Source organism: Lissotriton vulgaris, chromosome 9, assembly GCF_964263255.1.
Source record: "Lissotriton vulgaris chromosome 9, aLisVul1.2, whole genome shotgun sequence".
In the NCBI taxonomy this organism is placed as follows: Eukaryota; Metazoa; Chordata; class Amphibia; order Caudata; family Salamandridae; genus Lissotriton; species Lissotriton vulgaris.
The window spans coordinates 670,872,708-670,897,934 of record NC_141697.1 but is presented as its reverse complement, the minus strand read 5'-3'; the positions used below and the strand labels follow the sequence as shown (position 1 = coordinate 670,897,934).

At 49.0% G+C, this 25,227-nt stretch overlaps 1 protein-coding gene across 3 annotated transcripts in view; it reads left to right on the top strand.

The window, feature by feature from the left end:
• Window positions 1–25,227, top strand: part of EXOC3L2 (exocyst complex component 3 like 2) — a 465,790-nt gene that overhangs the window by 118,678 nt on the left and 321,885 nt on the right. The window lies entirely within an intron of this gene.

Sequence of the window (25,227 nt, the reverse complement as noted above, 5' to 3'; positions counted from 1 at the left end):
GGAGGTGAGGTGGAGATATGATGGTTAACAAGTCAAAAGCCATCTGATAATCGTATTTACTGACCCTCTGTGACAAGTGGACGCGATTGGCTCAGCAGAGAACGTGTTTGTGGAGGAGCCCTTGAGGGTGGTCATTGTTTTTTATCTGCCTCCTTTGTTTGCGCTTCCACTAATTGAGTCAGTGGGCTCTGTTTTACAGCAGCGGTGACGTCAGCTCAGAGGGGTTCATCTGTAATCTCCTCGCCTTCTGAAGGCCGTTATTTACCCATCTTTTTTCCACCCGTGAGCAGGACTTCTTTGTATAAGTATGTGTGTCACAGCTATACATCTACTTAGACTTCCTTATTGCCTCTCCTGTTTAGCTACGCCCCTTCCAGAGGCCGGACATTGTAAATAGCCTTATCTTCAAAGCACTGCATGGGTGCATCAGTCCCTCCCCTCCGCTGCCACCGCAAGCTTCACACAGATCTATCCACCTCAATCCAGGCACTGACTCATTTGTGTCTCTCGCAATCACAGATTGCCAAAAATTCAGGGAGAGTATTCACACACTCCGTAAGCTAGCTGCCACGTGACAAGGGATCCAGTGATGTACTGATCAGGCCCTCTTTCCCTACTGTTGGACATTTTGGAGCTAATCAGCTTTTCCCTGAGGAAGCTCACCAATAATATCACACATGAGCTGCTGGAGCACAGAGATACCCGGGTGGTATCGTGTCAGCCCTCTGTATGTGACGTAACATACTAGGTTGCAGAGAATCTATATCTTTTCCCGTTTGTTCAGGGAGCTCCACGCCGTTGTGCCTTGTGGCATCTGCCCTTTTATATTCCACCAGCAGCTTAACTCCATCTCAGGACAAGGCCCTCCTCACCCCCTCAACCACCCAATCACTGCCACTGTAGTTCTGCTATGTCTGGTGCATAGACTCAGGAAGACCCATTTCGAAGCGAGACACCGCGAGTGGCATGGTCTTTCCTCTCTGCAGTCCGATTGGCTTCTCTGCTCTCCCAGCGACTAGGTAAAGGTAGGCAGAAGAGGGCCACTCTCAGCAACCGAGTTCCAAACGCGGGCATTTTCTTCAGTAAATACATTTATAGGCCGATCTACCTAGTCCCGGGACACTTGTGTCATGTATGACTCCGCTGTCATTTGATGGGCACTGCTGCAAAATATTATTTATGGATTTTATCCGTCTTCACGAGGAGCTTCAATCTGGGCACCCATTTTATCATGTTAAGCCACGCCTTTGTCGTCTGTCGGTTTTAAAGACTGTAGCTCTTTGGTTACTTGGTGGGCGAGATATGGCTTGTCATTGGGGCCCATGGCCTGGCAGTGACAGAGAGGACAATTGCTAAAAATGGCTTGCCCTTTCCCTTGAATGCCGTTTCCTGCTGGACACTTGGGCTGTGCGCCTCCCAAGGGAATGTGAAAAAATGCCTACAACCCTGACACATAAGATATTCAGATATGACTGGCAAGCCAATCACAACACAGGACCGTGGCAGGTATTTCAGACCGTTGGAATGCGCAACTGAGGAAGGGTTCACCACAGACCTTTAATTCAAAACAGTAAATTAGAGTGCGTAACTAGCAAAGAGAGAAGTCTATGTTCATGTAGAGAAGCGTTAACTTCCTGTTGTGATACATTGGTTCTAGTTGTATGACAGGCTATCAATAGCAAAAATCGAATTTGATAGAAATATTGCATCCTAAATATCGTCCACAAAACTATAGGTTGCCGATTGTTAACTCCAGTGAGGTAATATATACAAAAATATTTAGGTTACAATATCTGTTAGGAATACTTTGGTTGCAATATTCAGGCACCTTCCCAGATCTGAATTTTTGCAACTCAGGGACAATCCCCAATATCTAAAATGGTGGCTGCAACTTTCTACTTAGGTTGCAACCAGCCCATCACTGTGTTGCTGGTGGCTCGTGGCTTCACAGATCCCCCGCCGGGGATCCGCGGATGGTCCATATCCCCAGAGATCTATATTTCTTTTGTCTTTTGTAGGACCCTGGCTCTGTATATACTATACCAGGGAGTCCCCAGAGGCATAGCAGTGGCTAAATGAGATAAGTACTAACAGATCTGTTTGTGTTAGTGTGGGCGAGTAGTTAGGCCTATCAGGAGGGTGTGTTAAGAATTTATTGTATTCACTCAATCAAGGATGGATTGCACACACTCTGAGACAGAATCCAGACTAATTAGGTGAGTTGAAAAAATATATACTTATGTTTTAGTTCTAGAAACAAGCAGGACTTGGCATAGGTAAGTTAAATATATTCTCAAATGCAAAACTTTACAAAAATGCAGTTGTGGATGAAATTGCAATTGTTTCAGGTTTGAATTGGGTGTTTTGACATGTTAAATTACACAGCAATTGCTTTTAGAATACTTCTAGATTTCTTTTAGATGACATCAACTACTCAGGTGGTATGCCTAGATACCACGCCAGGGATCTCAAAATACACGGTAAGTAAGAAGTTTTAAGGTTTGCTGTTTAGTTACTTTTACTTTCATACAAAGTTAAACTCGACAACATTTTTAGGAACATATTCATAATTTTAGGTAGGCACGCAAGTTGCACCACGAACGGCAATGGGGCAGCCGGGTGCAGCGTGCAGGGGCCCAATGTTAGCCAATGGGGCTTAGGGAGACTTCGGTAAGGGGCTGCTTAAGAGCAGGACACTCTGGTGTGAGAGCATAGTCCCTGGGGATAAGGTCAGCACTGAAGGTTCCAACAATCAGCACAGGAGCTGCGTCACCAGCGGCAGAGGGGCGGTTGGGTGTAGTGTGCCATGGAGACTTCGGGGACTCTGTGGATTCCAATGGAGACCTTAAGTTTGGCAACGATGCTGCAGACTTGGGCAGGGAGACTTTCTAAAGGTGACCACCAGCTGGAGAGGTAAGTTGAATTCTTCAGGGATGCCTGGACACAGCCGGTTGAACCACTGAAGGCCGTGGGGCATCGTGTGCAAGGGTCTTTTGGTGTTGGGTTCTTCCTAGTATCCGCTCCAGTCATGGTCGGGGGGACCCTTCAGGGTGAGGCTGCAGGCATCGGCTTGAAACTTGAGGGAGGTCGGGGATCACAAGATCCCAGGTCAGGTTTGCTGGGGATACCTCCTCTTGATGTTGGGCCACTTGAACTCAGGCCGTGGGCATTGGGTGCAAGGTGGTGCAAAATCTCAGAGCCGCCTGGATCCGGAATCTGTGGGTAAGTCTTTGGTTGAGCAAATCCGGTGCTCATGGGAGACAGAGTCTTAAAGATGGTTGCAGAGCAGGTCCTCCGGACTCTGGGGGGCTGCTGACTGCTGGACACCCCAGTGTTTTACTATAGTGAGGTCGGAGTTGGGACAGGGCATTATGGTTAGAGCCAAAGCCGTTGGTGTCCTCTTCTTACTGGGTAAACACGGCTCTTCAGTCCGAGGAGGCAAGGTTCAGGAATGCCCTAAATACCAAATTTAGCGGAGTTAAAGGGGTGTGCAGGTCAGGGCCTATGGGTCCCTTCCTTGGTATGGGTACACCCCGTATTATGCCAGCCCACAGTGGGAGGGGGCATGAGCTTCTCCCTGATTGGCTGGATCCCCTCATCTTCAAGATGAGATGTGTGAAGGGAGGAGATGTGTGCTTCACCTCGCCTCCCCCTCCTGAGGGGTGGGGTTAGCAAAGGTTGCCACACCTCTCCTCCTAGCTTGGTTTTCCCACTGATTCTCCTGCCCAAAGTGGGGGCAGAATGGGTGGAAGCCAGTTGCTGCGGACAGCAAGACCAGGGACAGCTTACAAAGGCGGCAGGCCTTTGAAGCTTCCTCTTCTTCGACTTAGCCCATACTGAATGAGGAGCCATGACACCTCTGCCCAGAATGGGCTTTCTTTCTGGACCCAGAGTGCAGAGGCTCTCTACCCAAGGGTCCAGAAGCCTGCCTAGTGGTGGCAAATGGTGGGCAGCCATTCAGGAACCACACCAGGGCTGGTCGTTTTTCAGGAATCATCTCTAAGATGCCCTCTACGTACATTTTTCATTAAATCCCACACTGGTATCAATGGGGGTTTAACATCCTGAGAAGTTTGCTACCAAACTTCCCAGGCTTTAGTAAAGCCATTATGGAACCGTGGAGTTCATAATCAGCAACCCCCAGACCATATACTCTTTATGGCTTTCTTACACTTACAATGTCAAAGAATGGACTTAGACTCTGTAGGTGTACAGGGCTATTGCCACTGTTCTCCCATCTAAGAGCTAGTGCACCCTGCTAGAGGGCTAACTTACCTAGGCCTCAGGCAGTGGGTTGTAGGGATATCACTGAGGGATGTGTGCCATTTCGACTCTTCGCTTTTCCCTGCCCAAAACACACTGCCTGCAATTGCAGTGTGTGGGTGGTAAGGTACAGGGTCTCTAAGGGTGGCACAATAGGTGCTGCAGAACCTAGAGGCCTTCCCTGGTCACAGTGCCCTTGGTACCCATAGTACCTTTTACAAGGGGCTTACCTGTTACCAGAGATGTGCCAATTGTGGGTACAAGGTATAGGAAGGTGGAATCTGACTATATGGTTACCCCAACTTTTTACCTGGTGTTTTGCTGGTTTTCGACTTAGTTGGACTGGAATCCTGCTATTCAAGGAACTAGTCTATCTGCTTTCTCTATAAAATGGATTGCATGTACTTTAGGTACATACCAGATTGGTTACTGGGCTACCCTTGTGAGTCCTTGTATATGGTACCCAAGGTATCCAGGGCACAGGTACCTCAGAGGCCTACCAGGGGCTGAAGCATGTATTATGCCACCCCGGGCAGCCTTCCATAATGACACCACAGGTCTGCACTTGCAGCCTGGGTAAGGCGGTATAATCACCCCTTACTTAGATATAGTATACCTATATCTACCTATATATATAGACACATAGTAACCTATAAGTCACTCCTATGGCAGGCCTTGACAATCCTGAAGGCAGAGTGCTTGGTTTTGTGTGAGAGGGTGCCCTAGCATGAGCTGAGCCCCTCCTCAGCTTTCGGAAATATCTCCTTATAGCTCTTCTATGATTTAACCATACCATACCATATACTCATAAGTGCATTATAATCTTCGCGGTTAATGCTAACTTTGGTTTGGCTTTATCAAAACATGTCGTGTTTGGTGTCAAACACTTTGGAATCCTACTCCCATGCCAGTTCTGGCAGGGGTGGTGGAATTCCACCCTTCTAGAGGGAGAAGACATGTACACACTGGTATATCCGGTTAAAGTTTAAAAGAGCCTCAGCATCACAAAATGGATGCTGCTGCAGCAGACACAAGTCTGACCTCCTGCTGCTCCTCAGACAGGCTTTAGTGTTTTGGAGCAGGGTGGGTTGCACTCAGTGTATGCTTTTCAGACACTGCCTGGGGCACACAAGATGTTCCATGCATTTCCCAGTTCAAACCGGTTGCTGGGGCACTCAGCCCCAGCTCTGGCACGAAACTGGACAAAGGGGAAGGGGTATAGCCACTCCCTCCTCAGGTCCTCCCATAGGTGGGACCCTAGAGTTAGTCCATCCCCTAAACTGGGTATAAGTATAGGAACCCAGTTCCCAGGACTTTAGATTACCCTGGACAAAACTCTGAAGAAGAAATCTTGGACCTTCGACATTTCATTTCGACTGAAAGACTGAAGAATCTCCATTGAGGTCAAAGAGTGACCTCCCTGTCCAAACAGGCACCAAGGAAGCATCTTGCTGATCTGCATTTTCGAGGCTCCCACCAGATCTCGAAGAATCTGTGACACTGGACACAGACTTCCAGACATCTCTGAAGCTGACACGAGTTCCCAGCTGAGCTGAGACCTGTAGCTATTGCGAGAGAAGAGGGACCAGAACTCCTGGACATCCTGCAAGTTTGCAGCTGCACCTATTTCCCGAAGTTTTCCGAAGTTGTGCTTTGGGGTATTTGAAGCCCCTGCCCTGAGCACCTTTTGCACTAAAGCTCAGAGGCCTACACTCCACGAGTTTTCCGTGGTCCCTCTCTTTGCATTTCCGCTCGAGTCTCCTTCGCGATCTGTAGTCGATTGGCTAGTGGGTCCCCACAAATGACAGTCCTTTGTATCTTGAGCTTTCTTGGTTGCTCCAGACGTGCTCTGACTCTTCTCCAAAGAGTTAGTCCCTCAGACCTCGCTGGTCTGCACCGAAGCCAATCTCGTCATCTTGCGTGGGTTGCTGTTGCCAAGGCTTGTTGGGTCCAATCCGTATTCTGACGCTGCAGCACTCGACATCCTTTGTGGATCAGCTCGAATCCAGCTCCTGGTCATCGTCGACATGTCTTGGTCCTCGTGGCTGAAGAGTCAAGCTTAAACTGTTTCACCTTAAAACACCCAACATCGGCTGGCATCTTCCTGCCGCCGTCCTGGTCCCTGGCTAGTGACCCAGACGCTGTCCCCTCTGCTTTCACATTCTTCGGATCTCTGATCCACCCTTGGATCTACCCAAACACTTTTCCTCTGGTCGCCTGCAGCACTTCTTTGCAGCTCTCAATTGGAATCGACAACGAAACCTGACACCAAAAGACACCTATGCACCCGGCTTCCCTGGGTAAGGTAACACGAGTACTCCGGTGCTCCCGTGGGCCTTGACTCTCGAAGTGTCTAAGTCTAAAAGGGTTCCACCGTAGTTCACCTCTAAGTCTCCTTAATCTTTAAAATTGTAACTTGTTCGTTTTCCATAGAAAGTCAATTGTGATTTGCGGCTGTGTTTAGACACTGCACGCGTCCCGCCTGATCGACATATTAGTGTTGAATGACTTGAAAACAGCATCAGACCCTGACAGGTTAGGCAATGAGGATGGGGTGAATGCATCAGAGGAAGAGAACACTGGAGAGTTACCTCACCAGGACTCTGACAATGATAACAACCAGACAGGTGTCAATGACCTAGGTCTGGAGAATCCAGTTCTACCTGGAGATGAGGAAGGCCAAAGTGGCCCAAGCCCTGCCCACCCAAGTAGAGTTGGTGGTGTGCCTAGAAGGAACATAAGAACAAAATGGAGGAGTACTACCCGATGAGGGTAACTGAAGGCTTTTGTCTAAACTCAGGAAACATTGTTCCTTTGTTAGGAAACCCCTCACTCACCACCTAGTGGTGACTTTCTTCATCATCGGGGCCCACCCAAGTGGCCTAGCGTCACTTGGGTGTGCTTCAACACCTGCGATTACAGTGGAGCTGGTAGTGAAGTGTGGGGTGCAAACAAAAAAAGGGTGTAAGTGTTAAAATTGTCCTGGTTAATGCTTTTATACAATGTTTAATAAAAAAGTAACTGGACAAAATTAAAAATATAGGTGAGATAGTAGTAGGGAAGTTACGACCTACTTATCTCTGTTTTATGTGTTGGTCGACATGTTTCTACCATAAGGGGAAAATCCCCGGTATTCCTCAGGACCAAAACAAGGAAGTGGGTGGTATGTGCCCCCTAAAAGACACACCCAGCCCTAATTCCCTGGACATCCAGAAGAAAAATATACTTCTGGGTAAGCACGCCTAGGGTTAAGGGTGCTAAAAACAAATGCTGAGGCTCTAGTCGAGCTGCATCAAGCAGGAGTAGGGCGCTATACCGGTACCAACATAATAGTTGTGTTTGGCGAAATCAGGCGGATCACCTACTTCTCCGTACTCGCTGCTTGGTACGGAGTTAGTCCCTCAGACCTCGCTGGTCTGCACCGAAGCCAATCTCGTCATCTTGCGTGGGTTGCTGTTGCCAAGGCTTGTTGGGTCCAATCCGTATTCTGACGCTGCAGCACTCGACATCCTTTGTGGATCAGCTCGAATCCAGCTCCTGGTCATCGTCGACATGTCTTGGTCGACATGTCTCCGTACTCGCTGCTTGGTACCAAGCAGCGAGTACGGAGAAGTAGGTGATCCGCCTGATTTCGCCAAACACAACTATTATGTTGGTACCGGTATAGCGCCCTACTCCTGCTTGATGCAGCTCGACTAGAGCCTCAGCATTTGTTTTTAGCACCCTTAACCCTAGGCGTGCTTACCCAGAAGTATATTTTTCTTCTGGATGTCCAGGGAATTAGGGCTGGGTGTGTCTTTTAGGGGGCACATACCACCCACTTCCTTGTTTTGGTCCTGAGGAATACCGGGGATTTTCCCCTTATGGTAGAAACATGTCGACCAACACATAAAACAGAGATAAGTAGGTCGTAACTTCCCTACTACTATCTCACCTATATTTTTAATTTTGTCCAGTTACTTTTTTATTAAACATTGTATAAAAGCATTAACCAGGACAATTTTAACACTTACACCCTTTTTTTGTTTGCACCCCACACTTCACTACCAGCTCCACTGCAATCGCAGGTGTTGAAGCACACCCAAGTGACGCTAGGCCACTTGGGTGGGCCCCGATGATGAAGCAAGTCACCACTAGGTGGTGAGTGAGGGGTTTCCTAACAAAGGAACAATGTTTCCTGAGTTTAGACAAAAGCCTTCAGTTACCCTCATCGGGTAGTACTCCTCCATTTTGTTCTTCTGAACCTTGACCAGGGAATCAGGAGTATTCCCCGTCCGACGACTACGGACGCAACTCCTTACTCTCCTCTTTGTTTTCCTAGAAGGAACATGTCACCTTCAGTGGAATCTAACCATTCTGGGGAATCTATAGGGTATTCTGCCTCTTCTCATAGGAGGAGGTTCTCCACTGGGACGAGGGAGCATGAAGCTAGGATGAGAGAAGCCAAGCTTAGGATAAGGAGGCAAGAAATCACCTTAGAAAAGGAACACTGGCTCTTGAAAGAGAGAGAAAAATGATGGGGCTAGAGCCCCATGGTGGCAGCAATATCCCTAGTGGTAGGGATAGGTCTTTTGACCATAGAAACTTAAACAAGATTGCCCCTCCCTATCAGACTTGGGATGACATCCACAAATGGATAACTGCACTGGAAAGGGCCTGCAAAGTTCAGAAGGTCCCCCAGGAGCAGCGGGCAGCTATCTCGTGGATCTCCTTTGCATACAAAGGCAGAGACAAGCTCCTCACTGTTAGAGAAGAGGATGCTGACAATTACAAAGTCTTGAAGAGTGCTCTGATTGATGGGTTTGGCCTAACCACTGAACAGTATAGGTTGAGGTTCAGAGACACCCAAAAAGCTGAGACTCAAGATTGGGTAGACTTTGTTGATTGTGCTACTAAGGCTCTAGAAGGATGGTTACTGGGCAGCAACGTGCAAGACTTTACAGGATTGTATAATTTGATTATGAGGGAGCAGATCCTTAATAATTGTGAGAACCAGCTTTTACACCAGTACCTGGTGGACGCTGATCTGACCTCTACCCAAGAATAGGGAAAGAAGGCAGACAAATGGGTCAGAACCAGGGTTAGGCCTAAACATCAGGGTGGTGACCAGAAGAAAGATTCTACCAAACCACAAGAGTACGGTGGGGATAAATCTAAAGATAAATCGACAACAGGGCCCAAACAATCCTCTTGAGGGGCTGGGTCCCAAACTCTCCTCTCCTACCAAGAAACCTTATTCCCATGTGTGTAAGAAACCTGGCCTCTGTAAAACTGACAGCAGTTGCCCAAAAGCCAGCAATAAGGAAAATATTCCTCCAAGTAATACTCCCAGGTGGTGGGAGTGCCCCCAAAAATTTGGTTGGGTTTTCTTGGGGAACTCAGATGGACTCTGGCCTAACCAGGTCCTCTACTAAAGCAACTCTAGTCTGTGATGGTGACATGGGGTTTGCCAATTTCACTGCTTGTCCCAATACCTTGGGTAAGTACACACAGGAGCCCCACATCAATGGTCAGACAGCTGTAGCCTATAGGGACACAGGGGCTAGTATCACCACTGTGACAGAGAGACTAGTACCCCCAGAACAGCTTTTACCTGGGTTTACGTACCAGGTGACCAATATTGATGGAGTCAGGTCAGATCATGCCATGGCAGTAATACATATCAGCTGGGGAGGAGTCACTGACCCAAAGAGCGTGGCAGTGTCCCCAAACTTGCCTGGAAATTGCTTACTAGGCAATGATCTGGAGATCTCAGCCTGGGCTGAGATAGAACAAGAAGCCCATTCCAAAATGGTAGGCCTTCCTGAAAAGGTTAGTAGGGCTGTGATGGCCACAGCCCCAACCCAGACAGATTTTAGTGTTGTGAAGCCTTAAACTATGGACCACTTCACTCAGACGGAGAGCATTGGGGAGGAAGAAGAGTCTCCCTCCCACCAGACTTTAGGTGAGGGTCAGCCTCCTCAGGGAACTGACCTTGATCCCCTTGTGAAGGAACTGCCCCAGAGGTAATCAGGCCTGGCCTGGCAGAACCCCTGATGGCAGTGGACCCTTCCAAGGTGGTACCCATTCTGGAGCAGGTAACCTGCCCCTCTCTACCCTGTCCCAGTCAGCCCAAGTCTGCAGAGGTCAGGGAGGCCAGTGGACCCCACAGGGCTCAATGTCCTGAGGAACCCCCCATCAGCAGATATGGGGTACCCAGTCTATTAGCCCTAGCGAGGTAAAAATTCCTCAAGCCTCTTAGGGATCCCCCTTACCCTTGTGTATGGACTTCCCCCAGATGGACTCTGTAGGGCCAAGGCAAACCTGGGACCCAATGGTTCCAAACCCGCCCTGTCCCCCCAGTGTTCCAGCCAAAGGGATCCAACCCCCAGCTGTAGGCAGCTAGAGGTTGACCCTGAGAGCACAGTGCAACTCAGTCATGGAAAGAAAGGCATTTATGGTGGACAGTAATTTGAGGAAGCTGAGCCCAACCTTAGTGGGACCTCACTTCAATATTCAATCCTAGCACCAGCGTTCTACTTTGCCAAAACACCCCGCAGGTAGTGATTCCCTATGGTGGAGACCCTCTGATACCCTTAGGGTGAGGGATTGCTTAGTGGACCATAAGACAGGGGGCAACCATGCTAGTGCAGGTACTTCCTTGTATGGCCACTTAGTCAATATAGGCTCACCTGGGCAAGGTTAGCCTTATCTCCTTTCGCTGGGGGGGGGGGGGGGGGGGGGTTGTGTAGGAAGGTGAAATCTGACTATATGGTTACCCCGGCGGCAGTGCAACCAGAGGCCCCGGCTTCTGGCCTACTACCGGGCCATCGGCGCTTTCCATAGCGGCCCATCAGTGAGACTAGCGGCGCACCGGACTGTCTTCCCCACCGCTGTGCACCCCCCCTGCCGCCGCACTCACTGCAGGAAACAGCGGCCGCCGTCCGGCCTCCCGGTGGACGATTGGGGGCCCGGCCGGTGGCTGTGAAATTGAGGCCCCGGCTTCGGGCCTAGTCCCCGCCTAACTTGGGTCCCTGCCAGGGGCCAGCCTGAGACCCGGACGAGTCCCACACCCGGCGTGGTCCCGGATACCGCCTCCCCACATCTCCTGGCGGCCCCGACAGACCGGGACATAACAGCACAGCCCTGGAGTGCTGAAAGGCCGCTCCCCAGACGCTGGACCGGACTGGCGAGCAGTGAACCCCAACCACACCAACCTTTCACAGGTGAGGAGAGTTGAGGAGGGAGCGGGGAGAACTCGGGGGGCACAATCGAGCCTCCGGTGAACGACCGCCTGTGTGGGCCAGCATTGCACGATACTAGACGTCGTCCCTGGAGCACCTCACAGGGCGGTGAGGCCACACTCCCTACACCTCAATCCGCCACTGACCCGGTTGGTCGCCGTTTCTCCGCTCCCCCCAATTGGCGTGGGACTGCCTTGAGACAACGGTCCTTGCCCGCGCGCCGACGGGAGTAGCCGCCTGGACACTTCCATACCCTCTGCACCCCTTCCGCCTCCTCACGATTCCCCTCCGAGGCGCTCGTCCACCCGCGCCATGGCGGGACAAAGAAGCAAGAAAGGGTCGCAAACTCTCCCTGAACTGTTGGCTAAATTACAGCCCAGGTCTAGCAAAGACCCGCCGTCCCCCGGGACGGGGAAGACACCGCCTGCGGCCCTAGATGACCAGGTGCCCATCACCAAATCCTTCTTGGACACACTCTTCAACTCGCTCCGGGAAGACTTCAAATCTCGGAAGCAAGAGGTAGCGGGGGAAGTTAAGGAACTCCGGCGCGATGTGGAGGACCTAGGTGAACGCGTGGTCGCGGTCGTGGAAGCTGACCAAACCAGGAGCGCCGAAATCGAACAACTTCAGCAAGAAGTCCTGCGGCTCACTGACCAGCAACTAGACCTCCAGGCCCATGCTGAGGACCTTGAAAACCGCTCCCGTTGAAACAACATACGGGTCCGGGGAGTCCCTCAGAAGGACGAGGGGGCTGACGTCACCGCATACCTGCAAGCTCTCTTCAGGAGCATCCTGGGAGAGGCAGAGGACTTTCCCATCCGCATTGACAGGGCACATTGGGTGGGGCTGCCCCGTAGAGCCACGGCCCCGCCGCCGGACATACTGGCTTTCCTTCCAGACTTCCCGTTAAAAGAACGGATCCTCCGGGAGGCCCGGCGAGCTCAGCCCATTCAATTTCAGGGCCATCCCATTGCCCTCTACCAGGATCTTTCTTCCATCACTCTCCAGAAAAGGAAAGAATTCAAGCCAGTGACTGACTTTTTGCGGGGAAAAGAGGTTCCGTACTCCTGGGGACATCCCTTCCGGATAATATTTAAGTGGAACGGACGACTGCAGCAGCTGCGATCTCTTAAAGACACGTGTGACCTCCTGGGCTTGGACCAAGTTGACACTGAGCCGGTATTCAGAAGCTCGCAGGGCTCTTCCAGAGGGGGCTGGCAGACTGTACACCACAAACGATCCCCTTACCGGCGCCTTAAACCAGATGCCTCTGTCATTTCCCGGGAGCGTGACACTGCAGTGGCGGAGATGATCAAGGAGACCTCCTCCCCAGAGTGATAAACACTTTTGCTAGGGAGACTATACATCGCAAATGCTCTGCCCCAACGGCGGGTGGGGGGTCCGGAGAAGCCGCTGTTGGAGATGACCCCCTCAATGTTCTTTACCACGATCCTGTGTGCCTTGACAGGATTGGGACTACAGGTTTCAGGGATGTTGGGACTGCGTGGGGGGGAGTGGAATCGGGGGTTTTGTTATAGTGCCACAGCCCGCTACTATTCTTATCTATATGTACTGCCTTGCATACTTTGGTGGCTGTGGGTTGTTTTGGGAGGGGATGTTGGGTTGGGGAGGGATCCAGGGAGGGGACCATTGTGCCAAGCTGGCTCTGTCCTTGTGCCGAGAGCCTTTTTACCGGAGTGCCGATGCCGACATGGGGCACGCGCCCACGCACAATGTCCACGGCCAGTTACATTACAAGACCGCGTCATACATTACTTGCCTTATACCACCACATGCTCCCTTAGCGCGACTACAGCCCACTCTGCGCTGTGTCACATGCCCCCTGCGCGATGACAGACAGTACCCTTAAGGTTATAACGCTTAATGTGAAAGGGCTAAACAACCCGATCAAGAGGAGAGCTGTCCTCTCCTACTTGGAAAACTCTGGAGCGGATGTTTGCCTATTACAAGAGACGCATCTCCTGCAGAAAGACTGGCATAGGATGCGCTCGCGAGTCTTCCCACAGCAATTCTTTTCCTCACTCCCGACAAAGACTGCTGGGGTTGCAATTTTAATTTCTAGATCCTTCCGAGGGAAGGTGGGTAACAAGGTGGGGGAGATCAAGGGCCGCCTCCTAGTACACACTTTCTATTTGGGCGACACAACACTTACAATTGGCTCCCTTTACGCCCCAAACACAGGTCAGGAGACTTTCCTGAAAAGCACCATTTCCGAAGCCCTTCAAACCCCGCATGCTTCCCTACTACTGGGTGGGGACCTTAATGTCGTTATGGACACACACAATGATCGATCTGGACATCGCTACGGGAATACTGGGGCTTTGTCATCCACCAGTCGTGATTGGCTGTCAGATAGGGACTTAATCGACCTCTGGAGAGCCCACCACCCGACCGCCTCACAGTTCACATTCTACTCCCATGTGCACCGTACCTACGCCAGGCTTGACCATTTCCTGGGCACCTCAGACCTCCTTCCGATCCTTGAGGAGGTTGCTATAGTACCCGCAGCCATTTCTGACCATGACGCAGTGGAACTCTCCCTCACTCTCAAGGCACCCCGCCGTCCCCGAGGCCTGTGGCGCCTCCGCGAAACCTTGCTACAGCGACCTGCTGTCACTAAACGTAATGGTGAATGCATTGATGCCTACCTGTCCACCAACGACACACCAGATGTCTCGGTGACAACTCTTTGGGGAGCTTTGAAATCAGTCGTACGGGGCGAACTTATAGCTATCGCTGCAGTGGAGGCCAAAGACCGCAAGAGCAAATGGGAGGACCTTGCGGCGCAGGTAGCGGAACTGGAGCGAGTGCACAGCCACACATGCGCCCCTCGTGTGTGGAAACAGCTAAAAGCAGCTCGGGCCCAGCTAGCTAGTCTCGATATAGATAGAGCAGAGTTCGCAGCTCTCCGCCTACGACATACTTATTATGTCGGAGGAAACAAGACGGGTCGCTTACTGGCTAGCGCTCTGAAGGCCAAGACCCAACGGGCCAAAACCAGTACTTTGGTAGGTACCGATGGTGCGGTGCTCACTGACGACACCCAGGTAGCCGAAGCATTTCGATCCTACTATGCTTCCCTATACGGGGAGGAGGAGACCTCGTCCAGGGATATCGAAAACTATCTAGCCACAACGGCCATCACCGCAATCCCCGAGTCTACTGCGGAGGCTCTAGTCGCCCCTATCCGCCAAGATGAAGTTCTGGCCGCTATATCTAGACTACGCCAACTCAAATCCCCGGGACCGGATGGCTTTTCAGCAGGCTTTTACAAGCTTTTTAACCGTCAACTGGCCCCGGTGCTCGCCCGCCTTTTCAATTCCTTTGAGGGGGTGGGAGCTATACCTCCGGACATGTTGGCCGCTGAAGTGGTGGTTTTGCCGAAACCCGGGAAGAAACCCACACACTGCTCCGCATTCCGCCCTATCTCATTATTAAACCTGGACCTGAAGCTCTTTACAGGTATCCTTGCCGCACGCCTTGGCCCGTGCCTCCCCGGTATTTTGGAACCAGATCAGTCTGACTTTGTCCCTGGCCGCCAATGTAGCGATAACACTAAACGGTTGCTCCACCTTCTCGATAAATCACACTTTCAAACCTCGGACTCTGGACTGCTCGCTATCGACGCAGAAAAGGCGTTCGACCGCGTGAACTGGACCTACTTACAACATGTACTCCGCCGGTTTGGCCTTGGCGACAGATTCTGCTCACGCATAGCGAGCTGTTACTATCGCCCGCAGGCCAAGGTCCGCTTAGGTAGCTTGCACTCACTCCCGTTCGAAATCCAGCGTGGCACCAGGCAGGGGTGCCCCCTCCTATTTGCGATGTATATCGAACCGCTAGCCCAGAAAATCCGGGACAACCCGAGGATCGAGGGCATCGATTTCGGATGCGAACCCCATCCTATCAGTTTATACGCAGATGACGTCATAGCCACCCTGAACCATCCTGATTCCTCCATACCCGCCTTTATGGAAGAACTTGCCTCATTTGGGGCGATCTCTGGCTTCCGCATCAACGTCGACAAATCCCTAATCCTACCGCTAGGCAAACATGCACATCCACGGGCCCCGGCAATAGGGCACGGTAGCGGCCTTCAGCTGACCACCCAAATACCGTACTTGGGAATTACCTTAACCCCCTCAACGGATCTCACAGTTTCCACCAACTACGCCACTCTCACTACTCAGATCCGATCGGACCTGGCGAAATGGTCCAAACAACCTCTTTCTCTACTGGGGAGAGTGGCGGCAGGGAAAATGTCCATTTTGCCGCGGATCTTATACCTGTTCCAAACTATCCCAATTATGCCCCCAGCAGGCACTTTGAAAACCCGACAGGACTTGCTTTCTAGCTTTATCTGGGGAGGGAAGAGGGCACGACTTCACAAACTACTGACATATAAGAGCATGGATGAAGGCGGTCTCGGCGTCCTGAACCTTTTGCGATATTTTAAGGCATCCCAGCTTCGATACCTAGTGGAATGGTACCGGCCCGAATCGGAGAATAGATGGCTCTTCCAGGACAGGGCCATGGCGCGAACGTCGCTGTGGAAGATTCCATTCCTAGCTAAACACCACAGACCGAGATACATGTCCCGATCCCCTATCACCCGCACGACTCTACAGGTATGGGACCGGGTGGCGCTTAAACATGAGTTAACCACTTTCCCCTCCCCTTTTACTCCCATACTGGACAACCCTGACTTCCCCCCAGGCGATGGCGCGGGCGCGTTCCCTCAATGGCGAGGCACGGAATGTCGGGCAGCGGGCGACCTTTTTGATTTGCAGGGCTTTCTTCCCTTCGCGGACATTAAACAAGGGTATGGTATAGAACATCCTCACCTTTTTCAATACCTTCAACTCCGAAACTGGCTCACTAACCCTGACATCACTGCCCTAGTGAGCCGCCCCATGACGACCTTTGAGAAATGGCTGCTTACTAAAACTACAGACAAACACCTTATTTCCGAACTCTATCAAATGCTTACACCTCCACCCGCCCTAGCTAAATCACCAGGCCAAAGGCGCTGGGAGGCTGAACTGGGGAGGGCCTTGTCACCCAAAGAATGGGGATACATATACTATAGAGCTTCCCACACCACGCGCAACACTCAGGCCAAGGAGACAGCAGTAAAACTTGCCATATACTGGCACCTTACCCCAGTCCGACTTCACAAAGGGAATCCTATGCGCAGCGAACTGTGCTGGAGGGGGTGCGGGGAAAAGGGTACCCTGACTCATATCCTCTGGGACTGTCCGGAACTGGGAGATTTTTGGAAACTAGTCCTGGATGAGATCGACTCCACCTTTGAGACTGAGATCCCGAGGTTCCCTGCATACACTGTGCTAGGCCTGCCCAACGCATTAACGTTCCCCTTAAAATCACTGCGTGGTCGACAGATGGGCATTGCCGTGCAAGCAGCCACGCAGCATATATTATCACTTTGGGGGTCCACGACTAAGCCTACACATACGGGATGGCTCCACAAACTTTGGTTCACCCTTGGCATGGAGCGCATCCATGCCACTCTCACTAACTCAAGCGACGCCTTCCGAAAAGCGTGGCTTCCTTTGCTGACTCTCCTGTCCAAGGAGTATAATGAAATTACCTGTCCTAAATACCTTAGAGTCCTACGTCTCACCAGGGCCACCGATGACTCTCTGTGATTTTACATTAGGTCTCACCGCACCTCTGCGGCACGTTACTGGCCACACTGACACTCAAGAGCACACTGGTCGGGGTGGGGGGTGGGGGGTTCTAGGGGGGAGGGTGAGGGAGTTCCTAGTTCTTGTTATTTTCCTTATGCTACTCTTTTGCCTTTACAAGCAGGATGTCAAACAGCTTTTCGGGCATATGTATCTTGCTTATTCTGGAATACTAGGGAAGACATGCTTGTCTGTCCCGCTCGCTATGTGCACCTTGAGCTTGCTTTTTTCTGCTGAGATGTCTCAATATATGCCTGTTGAAATCTTCAATAAAAACACTTTTGAAACTAAAAGAGCCTCAGCATCACAAAATGGATGCTGCTGCCACAGACAAAAGTCTGACCTCCTGCTGCTGGACGAAACTCCGGCAGGGGAGGCCTGGACAATAGGTACCCAGTCCGACAGGCTTTAGTGTATTGGGGCAGGGTGGGTTGCATTCAGTGAATGCTTTTCAGACACTGCCTGGGGCACACAAGGTGCTCCATGCATTTCCCAGTTCAAACTGGTTGCTGGGGCACTCAGCCCCAGCTCTGGGACGAAACTGGACAAAGCGGAAGGGGTGTAACCACCCCCTCCCCAGGTCCTCCCATAGGTGGGACCCTAGAGTTAGTCCATCCCCTAAACTTGGTATAAGTATAGGAACCCAGTCCCCAGGCTTTAGATTACCATGGACGAAACTCTGAAGAAGAAATCTTGGACCTTCAACATTTCATTTCGACTGAAAGACTGAAGAATCTCCCTTGAGGTCAAGGAGTGACCTCCCTGTTCAAGCAGGCACCAAAGAAGCATCTTGCCGGTCTGCATTTTCGAGGCTCCCGCCGGATTCTGAAGAATCTGCGACACAGGACATGGACATCCAGACATTTCTGAAGCTGACAAGAGTTCCTAGCCGAGCTGAGACCTGTAGCTGATACGAGAGACGTGGGATGGGGACTCCTGGACATCCTGCAAGTTTGCACCTGCACCTACTTCCCAAAGTTGTGCATTGGGGCATTCGAAGCCCCTGCCCCGAGCACCTTTTGCACTGAAGTTCAGAGCCCTACACTCCACGAGTGTTCCGTGGGCCTGCTCTTTGCATTTCCCCTTGAGGCTCCTTCGATATCTCTAGTCCGGTGGCTAGTGGGTCCCCACGAAGGAGAATCCTTTGTTTCTTGAGCTTTCCTGGTTGCTCCATACGTGCTCTGACTCCTCTCCAAAGAGTGAGTCCCTCAGACCTTGCTGGTCTGCACTGAAGCCAATCTTGTCATCCTGCGTGGGTTGCTGTTGCCAAGGCTTGTTGGGTCCAATCCGGATTCTGACGCTGCAGTACTCGAAATACGTCATGGGACAGCTCGAATCCAGTTCTTGGTTGTCGTCGACACGTCCTGGTCCTCATGGCTGAAGAGTCAAGCTTCATCTCTTTCACCTTAAAGCACCCAACATCGGCTGGCATCTTCCTGTCGCCATCCTGGTTACTGGCTAGTGACCCAGACTCTTTCCCTTTGCTTTCAGAATCTTCAGATCTCCAATCCACTGGACACTTTTCCTCTGGTCGTCTGCAGCACTTCTTCGCAGCTCTCCATTGGACTCGACGCCGAAACCCGACACATCCTGCCGGTGTCTAGGTCTAAAAGGGTTCCATCGTAGTTCAACTCTAAGTGTCCTTAATCTTTAAAATTGTAACTTGTTTGTTTCCCATAGAAAGTCAATGGTGAGTTGCAGCTGCGTTTAGACACTGCACGCATCCCCGTGGGTCTCCTGCGTCCCTACCTTGGGTGGTTCCTGGTTATTCCAGCGGTTCTACAGGTCTAAGGCCTGACTTCTATCCCTCACTTGGTTCTTATACCATTATTTTAGTATATGGTTTGTGAGGCCCCTAGGGCAAAAGGTATACTGTGCTATTTACTGTGTGCTATTAAAAGTTCTAGTATTGTACTTTTAATTCTAGCCTCATAAAGAGACTAGATTGGTTGTGTTGAGAATAAATACATATATATATATTCAATATATACCTTGTGTGGTGTACTTTCATTTGGTCATTCAAGAGATTTTATCTAATAAAACAAGCTGCTTTACATTCCTTTGAAGACTTAGCCTGAAGGCTGCTCTCCACAGCTACCACTAGGATAGCTTTTTATAAGGTTGGCTTTAACCCCTTCCATGCTCATGACGTAACGGTTCCGTCATGAGCATAAGGTGGCCTGTGCTTATGACGGAACCGTTCCGTCATGGTTCCATAGACCCAGTGGAACGTTCAGCACTGGGGGAAAATCCGCGCAGCACAGAAGGGGTTAAACCTACCATCAATAAGGGTCATTTGGACTGGTGCAAGGTGCCCACTAGAATAGTGGACATCATATGCCAGGCCAACTTCTCACACAAGGGTCCAATTTTGGGAAAGAAAACAGGCCCTGGAAACCTGACTGGCAGGGACCCAGGGCACATCAAGTCAAGTTGCATCAGATAACAGGCAAAAGGTGAGGGGTAACCATGCAAAAATGGGTACTTTCCTACACTTTTAACCTAAAAAACTACTGAATGGATTTGCACCAAATCACAAAAAGTTTACTTTCTCGACCAAGATTTAGCTTTCTGGCAAAATTGGTGTAATTCTGTTTAGTAGTTCGGGCTGTAGTTGTGTCTAAAATCTTAATGGGAATTAACATGGAAAACACACTTTTTTTACTCCCTCTATTTTTCCCGAATTGCACTAGATGGATCATGCTGAAACTTTCCTTGCGCAACTAGACAAAGTGGGGCACTTTTTTTGGGAAACTTTTGTGAAGATTCGACAAACGGCACCAAAGTTTCAAGTCCGTCAGAAAAAAACACTTTTCCTATGGAAAATAGGATGTACCTACAACTTCCTACTGGCAACCCTGGTGAAAAGTTTCAGTACTGAACATCTAAAAGTATAGCAGTTCTGCTGCAAAATCGCAGTATTGTTGTATTAAAAAAAATAGAGGTCTTGCTGAGAAGTGGTGCCTATTAGTGATATAATAATCCTTCTAAGTTTTGACAGCACTGCCCTTGTAAAAATAGGACAGTCCTGCTCAGAAGTTGCACTACAGTCCTATAAAAAAAACATAATAGTGCTAATGAGAATTGCAAGAACTGTGCTATGGAAAAATGCAGGGGGCAGATTTACAAGCCCAATGCGCCACTTTTACGCCGCCGTTGCATCACTTTTGTGACGCATCGGTGGGGCAAAGTCAGCACCATGCTGCGGGGTATTTATAACGTTATGCATCTTGGAGATGCGTCACATTGTTAAGCCCTGCGCCAGAAGTTGGTGTTCAGGCACAGGAATGCCTACTAAAAGTGGCTGAGTGAGCAGCTATCTCTTAAAGGCGTTACTCATAATCCACAATCATTTCAGTCGTTTTGGTCTCCTATTGATTCATATGTTTTGCAATGATATTGTTATATATTTTCTTATGTTCTATTTTTAAATTACATTTTAACTGTAACTCTGTAGTTTATGAATTTATGATCCTATGACATGTTCTTTCCTTCCCCTCTCCCTCCCTTTCCTCCTTACCCTTCCTCTTTAATTGTGATTCTCTTTTATTATTATATGTTAATATTGCGTATTTTGGTTTAATGCATTTCATGTTGATTATTTGATCGCTTACGCTTGTAAATTCCTTCCTCTTTTTTGTATTGTACTTGTTCTTTTTCATTTTGTCTTAAAACTTAATAAAATCTTTCTGAACTAAAAGTGGCTGAGTGAAATCTACAAGATTTCACTCAGTCACTTTTGAGCCCATGCTGCGTCAAAACCCTGCGCCTGCTTGAAGCAGGCGTAAGGATTGACCCAGCATTTTAACAATAGGGCACCCAAGAGCCTTTGCTGGAACTGCTTTGCGCTTGCGTCGCAACTCCAGCAATGCGCTGCCTTTATGGCACAGATGCGTCACGCATCTGTCCGGTTTTGCCCCATGGAGCGCCACATTGTAAATGCGGCGCATCCATGGTGGCGGAGCCGTGACGCACAATAACTGGCGCATCCCTGCTGATATGCAGGGATGCGCCAGTTATTGTAAATCTGCCCCCAGGTGTTTAATCTGTACCGGTACTGTCCTCTTAAAAACACAGCAGAGGTTTTCAGAAGTGCTTTTAATTCGTCATTAAATATAAAATTCTGGCTGAGAAGTATTGGCACTCTCCTAATGAAATTCAGGAGTCCTATTGAGAAGTGCCTACTAAAAATGTAACCGTAATATGGAAAAGTGCCTGTCTAGCCCTATTAAAACAAGGATTTCATGCCGAGAAGTCCTGGTATTGTCTCATTAAAAATATAGCAATTTTCCTTAAAAGCCCAGTGCTGGTCTACTAAGAAAACGATTTTTTTGTAAGTGAAAGAACGAGCTGTGGCCTGAAGAGGTGCCCACAGCAGATTACTTCTTCGTCAGTGAACCAGGGCTTGGCTGATAAAAGCAGCAACAGCCCAGCACATTTATAGGTGATAAATGTTCGGGCCAGAGTGCGATGTGTGCCCACATGCTGATGCTGCAGTTTATAATATTGATGGATTGGTTTAGTTGGGAACTGCAATGGGAAAGTTCCATTATGTAACAAGTTATTCATTATTGCTTATGTCTGCAAAGCTTTTTTTCAGAACAAAGTACTAAGGTAACATAGTGTCTTATACTGTGTCACATTTGTTTTATGCACATCGCCACTCACACTGTGATTGAATTTGAATCTATATTGGGCATTTCTCTGGGACATTTTCCACCGGATCAGGGGCATATTCTCCCTTCTGACCCTCCCATTCCGGAAATCACTGTATAGGCGGAAGCAGGCGCATTGTGGGGCAGCGCACTAGCTTTTCCCCACTCATGGTGATACATTTAAACGAGGCCACAGCGCTGTACGCTCGAGGCTGCTAATTGCCATAGGTGCAGGCACATTCTTTTAACCTTTTAAACTCTTTAAATACTGTGGCTTTTAAGCTATATGTAAATTTGTTTTATGTCCATCGCTACTAACTGTGATTGATTTTGAATCTGTATAAGGCATTTCTCAGGGACATTTTCCCCCCAATCGGGGCAGGTTCTTCTTCCTGACCCTCCCATTTCGGAAATCCCTGTGTAGGCGGAAGCAGGCTCATTGTGAGGCAGCGCACTAGCTTTTTCCCGCTCGTGGTGATACATTTAAACCAAGCCGAAGCGCGGGCGCGCCTAAGGCAAGACTGTCTATGCCGGTCCGCGTCCGGACCACGGACAGCACCAGTCATGCTGCCCATGGCTCTCCCAGTGGACGCATCCACTGGTCCAGGGCACAATTATTGAATATGAAGATCAGGGACTGTGAGCAAACCTTCAAACTTGACTGCATGGGGTCTATCCCACCAACAGACTGTCACATCTGCCAATACTCTCCTGTGTAACATTTCCTGCAACACATCTCTGTTCTATCTCTAAGCCCTGCCCCTACTGACCGGACTCAGACTCACCCGCCCCTATAAGGGCCTGCTTGATTAACTGCAGATCCCTCCCTAGACACGTGGATGAAATTTGACTCGCTCTGGAGACACATTCCAGGGATTTAATGTTCCTCACCGAAACCTGGATCAAAGACAGCTCAAACCCTGACCTCACACTAGACATTCTGGCTGGATACCGGATGCTAGGGGTCAACATGGTTGGTAACAAAACTGAAGGGGGGGTTGCAAGTAATCCTCCGAGCGTGCTTGGAAATTTCACACAGGAAAATCGAGAATATGGGGCCCTGAGAAGCCATGTTCTTCCGTGTCACGATTGCCCCAGACCTTGCCTTGGACGCGATCTTAGTCTACAGACCCCCTAACTCCCCAGCCGGTCACCGGTTAGAACTTTATGATGCAGCAGATGACCTTTTGCTCAAGCTTGCGAATTTTACGATTCTAGGGGATTTCAACGTCCATATGGATGATGATAACTGCACCAAAGCTAGTCAATTGGCCAATACATTTGACGGCCTTAACTTGACACAGCTGGTTAATGGCCCTACGCATTCTGCTGGCCATACCCTAGACCTTATTTTTACTAATAACCCAAATCTGAAAGCAGCTCATCCCTTACCCCTCACATGGTCTGATCATTTTTTAGTACCTTTCAGCCTGGAACTCCTGACTTCATCAAATCTTGGAAAAAAGAAGGATTTGGCGTAATGTCACCAGAAATAGTATTACACCTGCACTCTCCACAACACCCCTCCAATTGTCAGGCAACCCTGAAATAGACTCAGTAAGCTTTACTAGCTGGTTATCTTCAGCCTTAGACATTGTTGCTCCCCTTAGACCGGTCTCCTCTTCTAGGCAGAGACCATCAGCCCCCTGGTTCTCCCCTGAGCTCTGTGTTGAGAAAAGCCATTGCAAAAAAATTGAGCTATTCTGGAGATTATCCTATGACCCTGCTGCTAAAATGGCATATAAAAAATCCCACTGCCAGTACAGTTCTCCCTACCGCTCCCCTGTGCACACGACTGTCAGATTTTTTTCAGGCTATATATATATATATATATATATATATATATATATATATATATATATATATATATATATATATATATATATATATATATATATATATATATTCACTGAAAAAACCATAGGTTATAGACCATATATAGTTAGGAATTAGCATTTACAAAACCTTGAAAATTCACTGAAAAAAACATAGGTTATAGACCATATATAGTTAGGAATTCGCATTTACAAAACCTTATTTTACTCACACAAAACCATTGAAATTCCATATATAGTTAGTTGCACTAACTATATATCCCGCACCCGCAATCCACTGCTGATGATGTCACATATTACATCATTGTAGACATGGCACACAGGGATGTTCGCCATGTCGACTCTTTGTTTTGTTCTGCACCAGGACACTCAGCCTTCAAAGGGTGTGTGAGGGTATAGGACCCCTAAGGGTGGTGCTGCAGCCCTTAGGGGTCTTCTCTGATCACAGGGCCCTGGGTACTAGGCTACCATTTGCTAGGAGCTGACCTGTGGCAGAGAGGCCAATTGGGTTTAGGTTTCAACACAGTTGTTGGGAAGGAACACAGGCCCTGGGCACCTGATCGGCAGGAGCCCAGGGCACACTCAGTCAAAGTACATCAGCAATTCAGCAAAAAAGTGGGGGCATACCATGCAAGAAAGATGGCACTCTCTCACAACGGTGCAGCGCTGTTTTGCGGAAGTGATTTCCATGGCCTAGCAATATATATATATATATATATATATATATATATATATATATATATATATATATATATATATTCACTGAAAAAACCATAGGTTATAGACCATATATAGTTAGGAATTCGCATTTACAAAACCTTATTTTACTCACACAAAACCATTGAAATTATTCCATATATAGTTAGTTGCGCTAACTATATATCGCGCACCCGCAATCCACTGCTGATGATGTCACATATTACATCATTCATGACATGGTCAGTGACATCACTGATGACATCACTGATGACATCTCAAATGACATCACTGATGACATCTCAAATGACATCACTGATGACATCTCATTTGACATTACTGATCACATCACTGATGATATCATTCATGTGATAATACGATGAACCTCTTCAGACTCTAATATAACCTTAGATACAATCAGTGTAAACAGACACTCACAGACTGTCACTCATCCATGGAGTTACTCACACACCTAGTCAGTCATGCAAAGAATCAATCACACCTCCATTTCCTCAACTATACAGTTATACAAACTTTACTTATTCAAACATATACTAACACATATTTACTCTCTTATACAATCCCTGATACAAGTTCACAATGATCCATACAGCCACTCACACATTCACTGGCTCTTATGCACAGTTATTTATATATGTCAACTCTCACATGTACTGTGTTTTACATATGTACTTACTTTGACATGTAGCACTGAGATATCCATTCACTCACCAATACACTCATGCACACAGTCAACCGCCCATACAGCTGTTTCCACATGCACTTTTAAAACCATACATCTAGTGAATCAACTGCTCACACATCT